This window comes from Pongo abelii, chromosome 16 (assembly GCF_028885655.2).
Source record: "Pongo abelii isolate AG06213 chromosome 16, NHGRI_mPonAbe1-v2.0_pri, whole genome shotgun sequence".
NCBI classification, from domain to species: domain Eukaryota; kingdom Metazoa; phylum Chordata; class Mammalia; order Primates; family Hominidae; genus Pongo; species Pongo abelii.
Genome location: NC_072001.2, coordinates 23,479,810 through 23,497,080, shown reverse-complemented (window position 1 = coordinate 23,497,080; position 17,271 = coordinate 23,479,810). Strand labels below are relative to the sequence as shown.

Below are 17,271 nucleotides of genomic sequence, written 5' to 3'. Positions count from 1 at the left end.
ATTTTCTAAGTTTATAATTCAGGGTATTAAGTACCTTAAGTACAGAGTTGCACAACCATCACAACTCTCTCTTACCAAAACTTTTCACCACTCTGATCAGAAACTGTACCCATTAAGCAGTTTAACTACCCTACTTCCCCTTACCCCAACCCTGGTAACCTTGAATCTAACCTTGGTCTCTATGAATATGACCACTCCAGATACCTCATCTAGATGGAACCATGTAAGATTTATCCTTTTGCGTTTAGCATAATGTCTTCAAGCTTCATCCGTATTGTAGCATGTGTCAGAACGTCATCCTTTTTAATGGCTGAATGATATTCCACTGTATGCATATATCACTTTTCTTCTTTGTGAGACAGAGTCTCACTCTGTTGCCCAGGCTGGAATGCAGTGGCATGATCTTGGCTCAGTGCAACCTCCGCCTCCTGGCTTCAAGCAATTCTCCTGTCTCTGCCTCCTGAGTAGCTGGGATTACAGGCCGGTGCCACCATGCTCAGCTAACTTTTCTATTTTTTTTTAATTATTATTTTTTTGTGACAGAGTCTCACTCTGTCTATAAGGAGTGTATATGTTATATACATTTTTAGTTTTAGTACTTACTGAAGATATTAATTATAACATCTATTTTTGACTCATTCAAATCTATTTTTAGTATATTCTCTTAAACAATGCAAAGACCTTAGTTCTCTTTAACATCATTTATCTTCATTCTGATTTATGCGTTCTTAACATATTTTAATGTTTTGCTTTTGTTTTTTTTTTTGAGATGGAGTCTCACTCTGTCGCCCAGGCTGGAGTGCAGTGGCGTGATCCTGGCTCACTGCAACCAACACCTCCCGGGCTCAAGCAATTCTCCTGCATCAGCCTCCCGAGTAGCTGGGATTGCAGGCTCCTGCCACCACGCCTGGCTAATTTTTGTATTTTTAGTAGAGGTGAGATTTCACCATGTTGGCCAGGCTGCTCTTGAACTCCTGACCTCAGGCAGTCTACCCACCTCAGCCTCCCAAAGTGCTGGGGTTATGTGCATGAGCTACCACGTCCAGCCAAAATTTTATACATTTTATACAAATACATATCTAACAGAACTATAGAAGACATTCTTTTATGCACACAGAAAATGTTCATAAAATCCAGTCATATGCTAAGTGGGTCATACGCTCAAACAAAGTTTCAAAAAATGTCAAAGGATTTGCCAGGCACAGTGGTTCCCAAGGTGCTGGGATTACTGACGTGAGCCACCACACCAGCCAAAACCTTCATTTTAAAAAAGGCTGGGTCATGCATCATGGGTCATGCCTGTAATCCCAGCACTTTGAGAGGCCAACGCAGGCGGATCACCTGATGTCAGGAGTTCGAGACCAGATGACCAACATGGTGAAACCCCGTCTCTACCAAAAATACAAAAATTAGCTGGGCATGGTGGCACGCACCTGTAATCCCAGCTACTCAGTAGGCTGAGGCAGGAGAATTGCTTGAATCTGGGAGGCGGAAGTTGCAGTGAGCTGAGATTGTGCTACCACACTGCAGCCTGGGTGACCGAGTGAGACGCCATCTGAAAAAATAAATAAAGGCTGGGTGCCAGATGTGGTGCATAGGCCTAGTTTGTTGACTCCTGTACTTAAGATATAAAACTCTAAAGAACAGTGGGAGGGAGCTTCCCTCTAGAGGCACAGGAGGGGACAAGTTGGTCCCTGAGCAGTGACTTTATAATAACATGTTACACTGTGTTTTTTGTTTTTGTTTTTTGTTTGTTTGAGACAGAGTTTCACTCTTGTTGCCCAGGCTGGAGTACGATGGCGTGATCTCAGCTCACAACAACCTCCACCTCCCAGATTCAAGCGATTCTCCTGCCTCAGCCTCCCAAGTAGCTGGGATTACAGGCATGCACCACCACATCCGACTGATTTTTGTATTTTTAGTAGAGATGGGGTTTCACCATATTGGCCAGGCTGATCTTGAGCTTCTGGGATCAAGGAATCCACCAACCATGCTTTCCAAAGTGCTGGCATTACAGGCGTGAGCCACTGTACCCAGCCAAGAATTGTTTCTTCTCCTTACCTAGGTAGAGACCTCTTCAGAAATGCTGGGAGATCTTTGGAGAGGGGAGATTTTTCAAATAAAAAATTTAATACTTGGCTGGGCATGGTGGCTCACCCCTGTAATCCCAGCATTTTGGGAGGCCGAGGCGGATGGATCACGAAGTCAGGAGATCGATACCATCCTGGCTAACACGGTGAAACCCCGTTTCTACTAAAAAAATACAAAAAATTAGCCGGGCATCGTGGCAGGCGCCTGTAGTCCCAGCTACTCGGGAGGCTGAGGCAGGAGAATGGCGTGAGCCTGGGAGGAGGAGCTTGCAGTGAGCCGACATCAGGCCACTGCACTCCAGCCTGGGTGACACAGCAAGACTCCGTCTCAAAAAAAAAAATTTTAATACTTTGGGAGGCCAAGGCGGGTAGATCACGAGGTCAGGAGTTCAAGAACTGCCTGGCCAGGATGGTGAAACCCCATCTCTACTAAAAATACAAAAATTAGCCGGGCATGGTGGTGGGTGCCTGTAATCCCAACGACTCAGGAGGCTGAGGCAGGAGAATCGCTTGAACCCGGGTGGCAGAGGTTGCAATGAGCCAAAATAGCACCACTGCACTCCAGCCTGGGCAATGAGAGTCAGATTCCATCTAAAAAAAAAAAAAAAACATTGATCTAGTTCTAAACCTCATTTTGAATCCACCCACATTGCTCTGAAATACATTCATCTTTCCTGTGGCTAAAACCTTAAAGCCTTGCCAGTAACTCCCATTGCACTTAAGGAAATCCAGTCTCCTTGTTGTGGCCCCTGAACAGGCTGCTGCTGGCCCACCACGGTGCCTCTAGTTTGTGTAAAATGCATATGTCAACTTATAATAAATCATACAAGGCTTTTTTAGCTCTAAAAGGCTATTATTCACTAGTTGCTGTGTGAATCAGTATTTCTGGGTGCAGTTAGAAGTTATTAGAGTTGATGACCAAGACTCATCTCAACCAGCACGGGGGAGGCATCTGCTCGTTTTGTGGTCAGTGACTCTGGGCCTCCTTCTGCTGGGCTCAGTGCTGAGGTGGGTCTGACTCGGCTCAGAGCTGTGCACCCCGGCCCTCCTCCCCAACTTGCATGAGTGCTCTTTAGGATGGAGCCGAACACTGGCTTCTCAAAACCACTTGGCCCCACCACAGGCCCTGAGAACTGATTGAGTCACTCTGGTGGGCTCCCCAGCCCTAGCCAAGAAGGGTTTCTCTAGGGAGCCTGGCCCCCACTCATGAGACCTGGAGCTCCAAAGATTCTAACCAGCGGCCTGCCTCCAGGGAGGAGCCACTCGCCCCCACCAAGCTCCCTTCACAGAGACCCATCCAACAGAGCTGAGGAAAACCATGCCTCATAAATGAATAAATAAATAAGGATGCCAGGGACCTATGGATTTTGTAATTCCTGAAAGAGGGCAGAGTGGCTGGCTCACAGCAAGCACAGCAGGAGATACTGCTCCCTGGCCAGGCTGTGCTCTGTCTCTTTGGAGGGAGCCCTAGGGGACAAGAAAATCCAGAGGAGACCAGATCACCCAGAAGGTACCTCTCCACCCCTTCCCTGGAGTTTCTGGGACACGAAGCCCACCCGAGGGACACGTGCCTCCTTGGGAGTTGTACCAGGCCTCCTTCCTGATCTGGCCATGCAGTGGTTTTCAGTGCCAGAAACAGATGAATAAAATAGGCCGTTTATTGGATGTTCTTCAGGAACATGCACATTTCTTTGGATCTTTCCATCGTTTTATCTCTATTTAAAGTTAAATGCTGTGTTATACCAAGTACTGGCAAAGATGTAGAGCTACAAGAATGGTCCAGCTGGCAGTAGCATAAAGTTGTATAAGCACATTGGAAACCTGTTTGGCAGCTTCTACTAAAGCTATATCTATGCTTACCTTCAGAAATTCCATCCTAAGCATGTACACAAGAGAAATGAGTGCATATGTCCACAAAAGGACATATAAGAATGTTCATTGCCATTTTTATTCATAAGAGCCCCAAATGAAAACAACCTAAATGTCCATCAACAGGAGAGTGAATAAGTGGTGATAGTCACATCATGGAATACTACACAGCCAAAAAAGAAAAATGAAGTGGTAGGAACGTTCAACAACATGGGTGAATAGAGGGAGCCAGGTATGAGAGACAGTGCACTGTACCAGCCCACTTAGATGAAGCGCAGGAAGGCAGAACTGACAATGATTGAAGTCAGAAGAGTAGTTTCTTTTGTGGGAAAGTTAGATCAGGAAGGAGCTCTCTGGGGTACTAGAAATCTGCCGTATCTTGGCTGGGTGCAATGGCTCACGCCTGTAATCCCAGCACTTCGGGAGGCCTAGGTGAGAGGGTCGCTTGAGCCCAGGAGTTAGAGACCAGCCTGGGCAACATAGTGAGATCCCATCTCTACAAAAAGTTAAAAATTAGCATGGCATGCTGGTGTGCGCCTGTAGTCTCAGCTACTCAGGAGGCTGAGGCAGGAGGATTGCTTGAGCTCAACAGTTTGAGGCTGCAGTGAGCTATGATTGTGCCACTGCACTGCAGCCTGTCACTTCAGTGACTGAGCAGGACCAGTCGCCAAAAAAAAGAGAAAGGAAAGGAAAGGAAGAAAGAAAGGAAAAGAAAAGAGAAGAAAGGCTGAGTGCACTGCTTCACATCTGTAATCCCAGCACTTTGGGAGGCCTAGGCGAGAGGGTCACTTGAGCCCAGGAGTTAGAGACCAGCCTGGGCAACATAGCGAGATCCCATCTCTACAAAAAATTAAAAATTAGCATGGCATGCTGGTGTGCGCCTGTAGTCTCAGCTACTCAGGAGGCTGAGGCAGGAGGATTGCTTGAGCTCAAGAGTTTGAGGCTGCAATGAGCTATGATTGTGCCACTGCACCGCAGCCTGTCACTTCAGTGACTAAGCCAGACCAGTCACAAAAAAAAAAAAAAAAAAAAAGGAAGAAAGAAAGGAAAAGAAAAGAAACGGCTGAGTGCACTGTTTCACATCTGTAATCCCAGCACTTTGGGAGGCCAAGGCAGCTGGATCACTTGAGGCTGGGAGTTTGAGACTAACCTGGACAACATGGCAAAACCAAAAACACAAAAATTAGCCAGGCATGTTGGTACATGCCTGTAATCCCAGCTACTCAGGAGGCTGAGGCATGAAAATCCCTTGAACTCGTGAGCCAAGATCACGTCACTGCACTCCAGCCTCTGTGACAGAGCAAGACTCTGTCTCAAAAAGGAAAAAAAAAAAAAAAAATCTGAAAAAAAAAAATCTGCTATATCTTCACCTAGGTGAGGCTATCACATACATTGATATATATTGGAATATGTGTGTGTGTGTCTCAGTGTATATACCAAAATGCACATTAACAAAGATTCTGGCCAGGCACTGTGGCTCATGCCTCTAATCCAAGCTCTTTGAGAGGCTGAGACAGGTGGATCACGAGGTCAGGAGTTCGAGGACAGCCTGGCCAATATGATGAAAGACCTCTCTACTAAAAATACAAAAATTAGCCAGGCATGGTGGTGCACTCGTGCAATCCCAGCTACTCAGGAGGCTGATGCATAGGAATCGCTTGAACCGGGCAGGCTGGGGTGGCAGTGAGCCAAGATTGGGCCACTGCACTCCAGCCTGGGTGACAGAGTAAGAGGCTATCTCAAAAAAAAAAAAAAATATATATATATATATATATTCCATTAGTAAACATAGAATGATTGAATTATAAAAATCAGCATTGTGACCGGATGCCATGGCTCACACCTATAATCCTAGGATGACACTTTTGAGAGGCTGAGGAGGGCAGATCACGAGGTCAGGAGATCGAGGCCATCTTGGCCAACATGGTGAAACCCTGTCTCTACTCAAAATACAAAAATTAGCTGGGTGTGGTGGTGTGTGCCTTTAATTCCAACTACTCAGGAGGCTGAGACAGGAGAATCAATTGGACCTGGGAGGCAGAGGTTGCAGTGAGCCAAGATTGCGCCACTGCACTCCAGCCTGCCAACAGAGTGAAACTCCATCTCAAAAAAAAAAAAAAAATCACCATTTTGTGGTATTTAATTAATTAATTGAGGCAAAGATGGCAATGGATGAAAATACCGTATTAGATGAGAGGATGATGGGGGATGTTTGCAGTGAAGGAGTCAGTTCTCACCACCTGAATTATTTGAACTTAGCACCACTAAAAGTAGAGCAATCAGGTACAGAGTGCCTCCAGACCTGATGAAATAGAAATCACTGACACCATCTAGGTTTCTTTTTTTTTTTTTTTTTTTTTTCTGAGACAGAGTCTCACTCTGTCACCGAGGCTGGAGTGCAGTGGCATGTTATCGGCTCACTGCAATCTCAACATCCCCGATTTAAGTGCCTCAGGCTTCCGAGCAGCTGGGATTATGGGAATCTGCCACCACACTCGGCTAATTTTTGTATTTTTAGTAGAGACGGGGATTCACCATGTTGGCCAGACTGGTCTGGAACTCCTGACCTCTAGTGATCCACCCGCGTCAGCCTCCCAAAGTTCTGGGATTACAGGGGTGAGCCACCTTGCCCAGCCTATTTCATATTTTAAATATTAAAAAGTAGAACCTGGCCGGGGGTGGTGGCTCACACCTGTAGTCCTAGCCCTTTGGGAGGCTGAAGTGGGAGGATTGCTTGAGCCCGGGAGTTCAAGACCAGCCTGGGCAACAGAACAAGACTCCATAGTGAGAAAAAAAAAAAAAGAATTAGGAATTTTGTCTAGGATGCTGTTCAGAAGAGTTAGAATAGCAGACCTGAGACTACTATCCTTAGAGAGGGCTGCTTGCAAAGTTGGCGTCTGGGAACATGGGTTTAGAGAGGCCTGTCACCATTCCCTACCTAATAAGAGTGGCTCACTGTGCCTAAACTGTTTGTGCAGACAACACAGTTTATGTTGCTTTCCTTTATTTATTTATTTATTTATTCATTGAGACAGAGTCTCCTTCTGTCACCCAGGCTGGAGTGCAGTGGCATCAACTCTGCTTACTGCAAACTCTGCCTCCCAGGTTCCAGCGATTCTCCTGCCTCAGCCTCCTGAGTAGCTGAGATTACAGGCATACACCAACACACACAGCTAATTTTTGTATTTTTAGTAGAGATGGGTTTTCACCATGTTGGCTAGGCTGATGTCAAACTCCTGACCTCAAGTGATCCACCTGCCTTGGCCTCCCAAAGTGCTGGGATTACAATCGTGAACCACTGCGCCTGGCTGCCAATTTCCTTTGCAATGCTGCTGTTCCTTAGAGTGAGACAAGGGTGAACACTGGTGAACACTGTCTGGGGCGGCCTGGTGGACAAGAAGGCATTGGCCCAGGCCCTGAAGGAGGGTCGGATCCGCGGCAAGGCCCTGGTCATGCACGAGTGGGAACCCTTTAGCCTTAGCCAGGGCCCCCGAAGGTTGCACCCAATCTCTTCTGCACCCCCCACGCTGCGTGGTACAGCGAGCTGGCATCCACCGAGATGCCAGAGGAGGCGGTGCAGGAGATCCGCAGAGCCGTATCCCAGACAGCCTGAAGAACTGTGTCAACAAGGACCATCTGACGGCTGCCACCCACTGGGCCAGCGTGGACCCCGCCGTCGTGCACCCTGAGCTCGACGGGTACCCTCCGGGTGTGGTGGGCGTGGCCCCACTGGCATCCCAGCTGCTGTGGAAGGTATCGTCCCCAGCGCCTTGTTCGTGTCCCACAGCCTCTCCCCTATGGCACACCCGCCCCACAGGGGCCCCTTCTCCTGGCCAAACCATCAAGCCCAAGGCGGATAGAGACCACACCAGTGACCAGTTGTAGCCCCGGAGGAGCTCTCCAGCCCGGGCGCCTGGGCGGAGGGCCTGGAAACCCTTGGACCAGAGTGTGTGGAGGAGGCGCCTGTGTGGCTGCCCTGGCACTGCAGAGACTGGTCCGGGCTTTCAGGAGGCGGGAGGGGGCAGCGCTGGGCCTCGTGTCGGTTGTCGTCATCTGTCTTATGGGTGCTCTGCCCTGTGTCCTTTGCCTTCCTCGTTAAGCAGAAGTCAGTAGTTATTCTCCCATGAACGTTCTTGTCTGTGTACAGTTTTTAGAACATTACAAAGATCTGTTTGCTTAGCTGTTAACAAAAAGGAAACCTGAAGGAACATTTGGAAGTCAGTTTCAGAGTTTTGTTTTTTGTTTGTTGTTTTGTTTTTTTTGTTTGTTTGTTTTTATGTTGGAATGTGCCCCGGAATGAGGCAGTTGGCAAACTTCTCAGGACAATGAATCATTCCCGTTTTTCTTTTCATGCCACACAGTGCATTGTTTCTTCTACCTGCTTATTTTTAGAATAGGAAAACAAAACAAAGGCTGTTTTTCCTAATTTTGCCATGAATCCCCCCTTGTTCCAAATGAAGACAGCATCACGAAGCAGCTTCAAGACAAAAAGCTTGGGCACTGCCCAGCTTGCCCGCTGCCCATCGACTTCTGTCCTGGGGACACAGAGGGTAGCAGCATCCCCGCCTGCACGAGTGCCATCCTGCTGATGTGATAGGCTAGCAAGATTTTGGTTAAAATCATGTCTGTGATTGTAACCGTCTGTATGAATTATTTTAAAGAAATAAAAATCCCAGAAAGAGAAAAAGAAAAAAAAAAAAAAGAAACAGTGAGGCTACTAAGCAGAGTGTCCTCAGGCAGTGGCCTCACAGAACTGCCTGCAGCCCTCTTAAGAGCGGCTTGGCCACTGCAAGACAGGACACAGTCAGCTGGGTGGGCTGGGCCCAGAACAAGTTGATGCTGAGACAACGGAACTTGCACCAGAGATCAAGAACCCTTGAAGGAGTGGACATCTCAGCCAACACCAGCATCCAGGGCTGAGTAGGCACAAGAGAAGACCCACACAGTGTGGCCAGAATGAGCTGGAGGACTGGGACTCAGGCCCCAATACCGCTCCGCCTCTTCCATCCTCATTCTGGTCTAGATCCATATTGAGCTCCTCGCCTGCGAGGTGTTACTATTTCATGCAGTAGACAGACAAAAGCAGTCCACTGTTGGCCGGGCGCGGTGGCTCATGCCTGTAATCCCAGCACTTTGGTAGGCTGAGGCAGGCAGATCACCTGAGATCAGGAGGTCAAGACTAGCCTGTCCAATATGGCAAAACCCTGGCCCTCTAAAAATACAAAAATTAGTTGGGGATGGTGGTGGGTGCCTGTAATCCCAGCTACTCGGGAGGCTGAGGTGGGATAATCACTTGAACCCGGGTGGAAGTTGCAGTGAGTCAAGAAGGCGCCACTGCACTCCAGCCTAGGCCACAAGAGCGAGACTCCGTCTCAAAAGAGAAAGCAGCAACAACAAAAATTCCACTGTCAAGACAGCAGCGTGACCACATGCTACATCTCTTTCTTCTATAGAACATCATTAGACATAGTAAAAAAAAAAAAAAAAAAAAAAAATGTATTTTGAGACAGAATTTCGTTCTGTCGCCCAGGCTGGAGTGCAATGGCATGATCTCAGCTCACTGCAACCTCCACCTCACAGGTTCAAGCGATTCTCCTGTCTCAGTCGGCCGAGTAGCTGGGATTACAAAAAATACATATATTTTAAAGCAGAGTGACAAATTCATAACTAAGCATGGAGTGAAAGAGGGGACCCCCAGGGAATTGAGATGGTAACATCTTTCTTTAAAAAAGAAAACAAAGTGTGCAAAATGGATGTCTTCTTGTCACTTCACACAGCCTACTGACATAGTGCCCCAGCCCCAGACCCCAAACTCACTGTCCTGCTCGGGGACCCCCAGAACACACTGAACATTGAGGGCACACCACCTACTCTCCTATCCTCACCTCATTCATGCAGGAAATGGCTAAATAACTCAGAAGAGAAGCCAAAAAGAAAATGCACACGGGGAACAGGAGAGAGCAGTCTGCCATTCAAAACACACCTAGACAAGCCTCTCATAGCAGACAAGGGCAGAACCAGGAATTAACACATGTGGGGGAAGATATACATCACAAATAGACAGTAAAATCCGTGGAAGAACCAAGGGAATGGCGAAGCGGAATGTCAGGAAAGGACTTTATAATATGTAGGCCTTAGAGAAATAGAGAAGGAACTGAGACAAAAATCAGTTTGAATCCTTGGAAATAAAAAATGTCATGACTGAAATTAACAATTCAGCAATTACTGAACTGAGAGCTGAACAGAACTTGTAAAGAGTTGTGTGTGTGTGTCTGTATACACATGCTCATGCACACATACAGAATGAAACTTCAGAATATCAAGGACAAAGAAAAAGAGAAAAAAGGTACCGGGAGAAGAGATGATGAATGATGCATAAAACATTGAAAATCAGGCCAGGCTCAGTGGCTTATGCCAGCACTTTGGGAGGCCGAGGCAGGTCGATCGCTTGAGCTCAGGAGTTCAAGACCAGCCTTGGCCACAATGCGAGACTTTGTCTCTACTAAAAATAAAAAAGTTAGGCCAGGCGGGGTGGCTCACGCCTGTAACACCAGCACTTCGGGAGGCCAAGGCGGGTGGATCACGAGGTCAGGAGACTAAAACGGTGAAACCCCGTCTCTACTAAAAATTAAAAAAAATTAGCTGGGCAGGGTGGCGACTGCCTGTAGTCCCAGCTACTCAGGAGGCTGAGGCTGGAGAATGGCGAGAACTCGGGAGGTGGAGCTTGCAGTGAGTCGAGATGGTGGCACTGCACTCCAGCCTGGGTGACAGAGTGGGACCCCATCTCAAAAAATACATAAAAATAAAAAAATTAAAAAATTAGCCAAATATGGTGGTGTGCACATGTAGCCCCAGGCTGAGGTGGGACAATCGCTTGAGCTCAGGAGTTTGAGGTTTTAGTGAGCTATGATCATGCCACTGTACTCCAGCCTAGGCAACAGAGTGAGACCTTGTTTCAAAAGAAACCCCAAAACCAAACAACAAAATAAAATCACAAAAATGAAAATATATCAGATTTCTTCTCATTTTTTAGCTGTATTCTGCATATGAAAGACAAAAATGCAGGACCAGGCCAGGCATGGTGGCTCACACCTGTAATCCCAGCACTTTGGGAGGCTGAGGGAGGTGGATCACCTGATGTCAGGAGTGGGAGACCAGTCTGGCCAACATGGTAATTACATTTTTTATTTCCAAGAATTCAAATGGATTCTTGTCTCAGTTCCTTATTTCTCTAAGGTCTACACATTATAAAGTCCTTTCCTGACATTCTGCTATCACCATTCCCTTGGTTGGTCCATGGATTGTACTGTCTATTTGTGGTGTATAATTTCCCACGTGTTAATTTTTGGTTCTGCGCTTGTCTGCTATGCTAACGTTGAAGCAAGGATGATAATAGAACCTCCCTAAAACTGATCTTGTCCTTGTCCAGGAGCTGAACCCACTTTTGTAAGATGAATGAAAGGCCACAAGATTAGGATTTGGGGTGGGGATCCTGAATTCTGTGAAAATACAGGCATAGTTTCTGTAATCCCTTACTGCTCAGGAGTTATGTGGCCAGAGGTCACAAGATTTGTGTCTTCCCCAATGACTCCTGTAGACAACATCACTATTGTGGAACCAAAGATTGGCCTTTTGGGATGTTTCTTAGACTCACCCCACCTGGACTTAACCTGTGGCCTCATCCAGACGTGGACTCAGTACATGAGGACCATGTCCACACCCCTGTGATTGCATCCCCAACCACTTGGGGTAACATCATTAATTCTTTTGCACGTGGAAATCCAGTTTTCCCAATACCATTGTAATTCCCCGGTGGGTTCTTCCTGCTTGCTGCACAGACAAACCAGTTCACTGAGGCCATGTTATTGCAGAAAGGAGTTGAATTAACTCAATGCCAGCCACGTGGAAGGACTGGAGTTATCACTGAAATCTGCCTCCCCAAAGGCTCAGAGTTTAGGGTGTTTCAAGGAAAGTTTTGTGGGCAGGCAGGGGACTCAGGAATGGGTGCTCTTTAATGGTTAGGGCTTCTCTAGGTGTGTTCTGAATGGCAGACTGTGCCCCACAGGCAGCACCCGGAGACATCTCTTTGCAGCATATCAGCCCAGGCCTCCAGACTGGCCTCTGCTCGCCTCTCCTGTTCCGCATGTGCATTTTCTTTTTGTTTTAGGCTTCACTTCTGAGTTATTCATTTAGCCATTTACTGCAGGAGTGAGGTGAGGATAGGAGAGTACTTGGGGTGCTCTCAATGGCCAGTGTGGTCTGGGGGTCCCTGAGCAGGACAGTGAGTTTGGGGTCTGGGGCTCAGGTGCTATGGCAGTAGACTGTGCGAAGTGACAGGAAGACATCCGCCTTGCATGTTTTCCTTGGTTTTAAAGAAAGACATTACCATTTCATGTTATATTTGTTTTCTGAGACAGAGTTTTGTTCTGTCACCCATGCTGGAGTGCAAGGTGTGATCTCAGCTCACTGCAACCTCCACATCCCAGGTTCAAGCGATTCTCCTGCCTCAGTCTCCCAAGTAGCTGAGATGACAACCAAAAAGTACATTTTAAAGCAGAGTAACAAATTGATAACTAAGTGTGGAGTGAAAGAGGGGACCCTGGAGGACTGGAAATGGCAACGATAGACTATGGACTACGTTTCTCCCATGGCTGATTTGGCCTATGCCCAGGAATGAGCAAAGACAGCAGGCCCGTGAGACTGGAAGCAAGATGGAGTCAGCCATGCTAGACTTCTCTCACCATCATCTTTGCAAAGCTGGTCTCACCATTTATTGAAGTGAATATTCTTTTTTTTATTTGAGACGAAGTCTTGCTCTGTTGCCTAGGCTGAAGTGCAATGGTGCGATCTCAGCTCACTACAACTTCCATCTCCCGGGTTCAAGAAATTCTCCTGCCTCAGCCTCACTATGCCTGGCTAATTTTTGTATTTTTAGTAGAAACGGGGTTTTACCATGTTGGGCTTCACAACACACATCAGCCCATCTCCTCTCCTGCTTGGCAGGTATGGTCATGATCCTCATTTCCCAGTTAAAGAAACCAAAACTCCATTATGATGTTTCACCATATTGGCCAGGCTGGTCTCAAACACCTGACCAAAAGTGATCCAAGTGCCTCAGCCTCCCAAAGTGCTGGGATTACAAGTGTGAGCCACCGCACCCAGCCAATTAGGAGTAAATATCCAACATTTAGCCAGGTGCAGTGGCTCACTCCTTAACCCCAGCACTTTCAGAAGCTGAGGTGGGAGGATCACTTGAGCCCAGGAGTTTGAGTCCAGGCCTAGCAACATAGTGAGACCCTGTCTCAACAAAACATTTAAAAATTAGCCAGGCATGGTGGTGTGCACCTCTAGTCACAGCTACTTGGGAGGCTGAGATGGGAGAGTATTTGAGCCCAGAAGGTCAAGTAAGCTGTGGTTGTGTCACTGTACTCCAGTCTGCATAACAGAGCAAGACCCTGTCTCAAAAAAAGAAATCCAAAATGTATAAATAATTGATACAACTCAAAACAAATAACCCAATTTTTAAAATGTTAAAAAAAAAACTTGAAGAGACCTTTCTTTAAAGAAGATATAAAAATAGCAAGTAGGTATCTGAAAGGTGTTCTGCATTATAGATCATTAGGGAAATGCAAATCAAACCCACTGAGATACTCCCTCACACCCCTTATGACCATTATCAAAAAGTCAAAAGATAAATGTTGGCAAGAGTGTGGAGAAATGGGAACTTTTGCATGCTATGGATGAGAATGTAGATTGGTACAGCCATTCTGGAAAAGAGTATGAAGATTTCTACAGAAATTAAAAATAGAACTGCCATATGACTCAGCAATCCCTCTCCTCAGCATACAGCCAAAGGAAATGAAATCATTACTTTGTAAAGATACCTGTATTCTCATGTTCACTGCAGTCTTAATCACAATAGCCAAGATATGGTAACAATCTAAGTGTCCATCAATGGATAAATGGATAAAGAGACTGTGGCACACATACACAATGGAATATTATTCAGCCCAGAAAACAAACAAGGTCTTGCCATTTGCCACAAGATGGATGAGGCTGGAGGATGTGATGCTACGTGAAATAAAGCATACACAGAAAACCAAATATTGTGTAAACTCATTTATATGTGGGATTTAAAAGTGTAAATAAATCTACAGAGATAGAGAGTAAAATATTGTTTACCAGGGGAGATAGGAGAGGGGAGGAATTGGGGACATGGAGGCCAAAGGATACAAAGTAGCAGGTATGAAGGATGAACAAGCCTAGAGATGTAATGTGTGACATGAGGACTGCAGGGAACAAAATTGTTCTGTATGTGAAATTCATGCTCAATGAGTAGATTTCAACTGCTCTTGCCACAAAAGCAACAAGGAAATGGGGAACTATGTGAAATGATTGGTGTGTTAATTTCTTTCAGTATAGGAGTCTTTTTACAATCTGTGTATAACCCATAACATCATGTTGTAAGCCTTAACTGTACACAAGAAAATTTATTTTTAAAAAAGAAAAATTGACAAAGACTGACAAAGCAAAGACTAAGTAAATAAAAACAGGGGTAACTCTATTTATATCTGTTAAACAAAAAATGAGTGACCAAATGAGGCAAGTGCCTCCATCAATAGACCTTTGTTGAGCACAATTTCATGACACCCCTGGAAAAAACACAAGCCACAGAAACGCCTGTGACCTGTGCTTTCCAAAGAGGGTTTTGGGAACTCAGCATGTAAGGGGAGAATGCAGGCAGGACAGAAGAAAGGGAGGGGGAGCAGGGAGTGAAGGGGTGGTTACATTCTTAGGAAGCTCTAATTAGTGCTCAGTAATCTTCATTTTAGGTAAGATAAGGTAAACATCTGAAAAGAGGGAGGAAAGAGTCAATTATGCAGCCATCTTAGGGTAGGTGGAAGAGTGATTGATCTCATGTTCTTGTTCTGTACCTGGGAAGATAAGCCTGTAATCAACATTGTCAGTGTCAGATTGAATAGAACTCAGTTTTACGTCTTAAACTGAGGTTGCATAGCCACAGTTACAACTAACATATGCTTATTTTATAGGGGGACATAGATCCGGAAAGATTTAGGGGCTAGCAAGGAATGTCCCTGTGAACAGTTTGTAAGGGGGGCCATATGGAGAGGTACGTGGCCTTTTGTGGTAGTGGGGACCTGGCTTATGTCTAATGCCATCACACAGGGTTGTGAAATGGCAGCTATCTCTTTGGGGAGAAAGAATGGCAGTGTTGCACGACTCAGCTCCCAAACTCATGTCTCCCTTAGCATAACAGGTTTGGTGGTTCCAAGACTTTATTTTCTTTTACATATTAAAAAATACTCTAATGAAAGAGCTATGTGAGAGATAAAGAGGGTATTTCCTAATGATAAAAGGGTGCAACCAGCAGGGAGAAAAAGGAATTCTAAATTTGTTTATGCCTGGTAACTTAACCTTAAAACACACAGAACAAAGCTTAACAAATGAAAAAAAGAAATAAGTTGATGATCATTGTGGGAAACTTTAATACTTGTCTGTCAGCCACTGAAAAATAAACAGCCAAACATCAGTAAGGAAATAGAATCTTTAAAGGATGCATTTAACACGCTGGACCTAATTGAGAGACGTGGTACACTACACTCAACATGCAGAATACATATCCTTTTCAAGTGCAGAAGCAATATTTATAACAATTAATCATATTTACGATCATTGAGAAGACACAAATTCCAAAGAGTTTTAGTTATACAAATATTTAATCAGAGTGGAACTATAAGTTTGGAAATTAAGCAAAACATTTTCAGTATGGTAAAGGGATGAATAAAATCAAAGTTTGCTTTTTTGAAACACTAATAAAACTGATGGCCCCTGCAAGATTGATTAACAAAACAGACAAAAGGCACAAACTCTAACCGCAGACCTTATAAGTATTAAAAAGATAAATGAATAATAGAACAACTTTGAAATTTTAGATAAAATGAACAAATTGATTCAGCAAACACAGGTTACCAAAATGAATATTCAAATATATGTAATTGAACCTGTAATTAAACACCTTAAAAAGAAAACTACAGTCTCTCATGGCTTAATAAGTGAATTCTTTCCAAATGCTTAAGGAAGAAATAGCACACATCTTACATCAACTCTGTCAGAAATAGGAGAAGAAACATATTCCAAATTGTCTAACCAGCATAGCTTTAATACTATGTATTAAAACCTCACAAGTCTGGGCGCGATGGCTCACGCCTGTAATCCCAGCACTTTGGGAGGCAGAGGCGGGCAGATCACAAGGTCTGGAGTTCAAAACCAGCCTGGCCAACATGGTGAAAAATTTAGTAGATTTTTGTATCTACTAAAAATACAAAAAAAAATGAGCCAGGCGTGGTGGCATGTGCCTTTATTCCCAGCTATTAGAGAGGCTGAGGCAGACGCCGTGACAGTGAGTTGAGACTGTGCCACTGCACTGCAGCCTGGCAACAGAACGAGACTGCATTTCAAAAAAATAAAAAAAAGGATGAAAATTGAATTGCAGTATAATCTTAAAACTTTTGAGAAATCTATGTTTTTCAGCTAAAAAGAGACAGACTCAGCCTTTTTCCCTCCTTGGAAGGCAATCCAAGACCTGGAAAAACAGCAGCCACTTTGTAACCACAAGAATAAAAACATGGCTAAGGAAGTATCAGGAAACTGAAAAGAACCATGGACTGCCTTCCTCTGCAAATTTTAAGTGACAATAATGAAATCTATATTTCTTTAAGTCACTGAATCAGATTAAATTTATGTAGCCCTAAATGAGGTATTAAATACTAAAATACACACTAAAATACAAAAATTTTGGTCTTGAACTGTTGATCTCAGGTGATACACCCATCTCAGCCTACCAAGGTGCTGGGATTACAGGCATGAGCCACCACACCCACCTCAAAACCTTTGTTTTTTTAAAGATATTAGACATGTCTAGTTTGAAAAAAAAAAAGCCCTTAACAATAATGTAGGAGAATAAGAGAAACTTTTTCCAAAAAAGAGAAATCACTGTGATTATTTTATCTTATTGGAACGTTGGATAATATAGTCTGCTTTATTAATCATCAAGCATGCTGTAAATTTTCCATTATAATAGGATTTGTACCTCAATTAAGGTGATAAAGTTTTAAAGTTTAGAAAGTGAAAGCCAGCCCCGTCCCTCTCCCAGAGTGCACGGGGACAGAGTTGCATGGGCGCCTTTCCTTGTGACATCACAGGACCTTCATGACATGCCGCTGCCTGGCCCCACCTCCTTTCCCTTTCATCTTTCTCATTGACCAATGGGCTTGCAGCATTAAGGCCACGC

The 17,271-nt window shown here is 45.0% G+C and overlaps 1 pseudogene; it reads left to right on the top strand.

Moving 5' to 3' along the window:
• Positions 1-6,121: 6,121 nt before the first annotated feature.
• LOC134759391 (C-terminal-binding protein 1-like) lies at positions 6,122-8,665 on the top strand (annotated as a pseudogene).
• Positions 8,666-17,271: the final 8,606 nt, after the last annotated feature.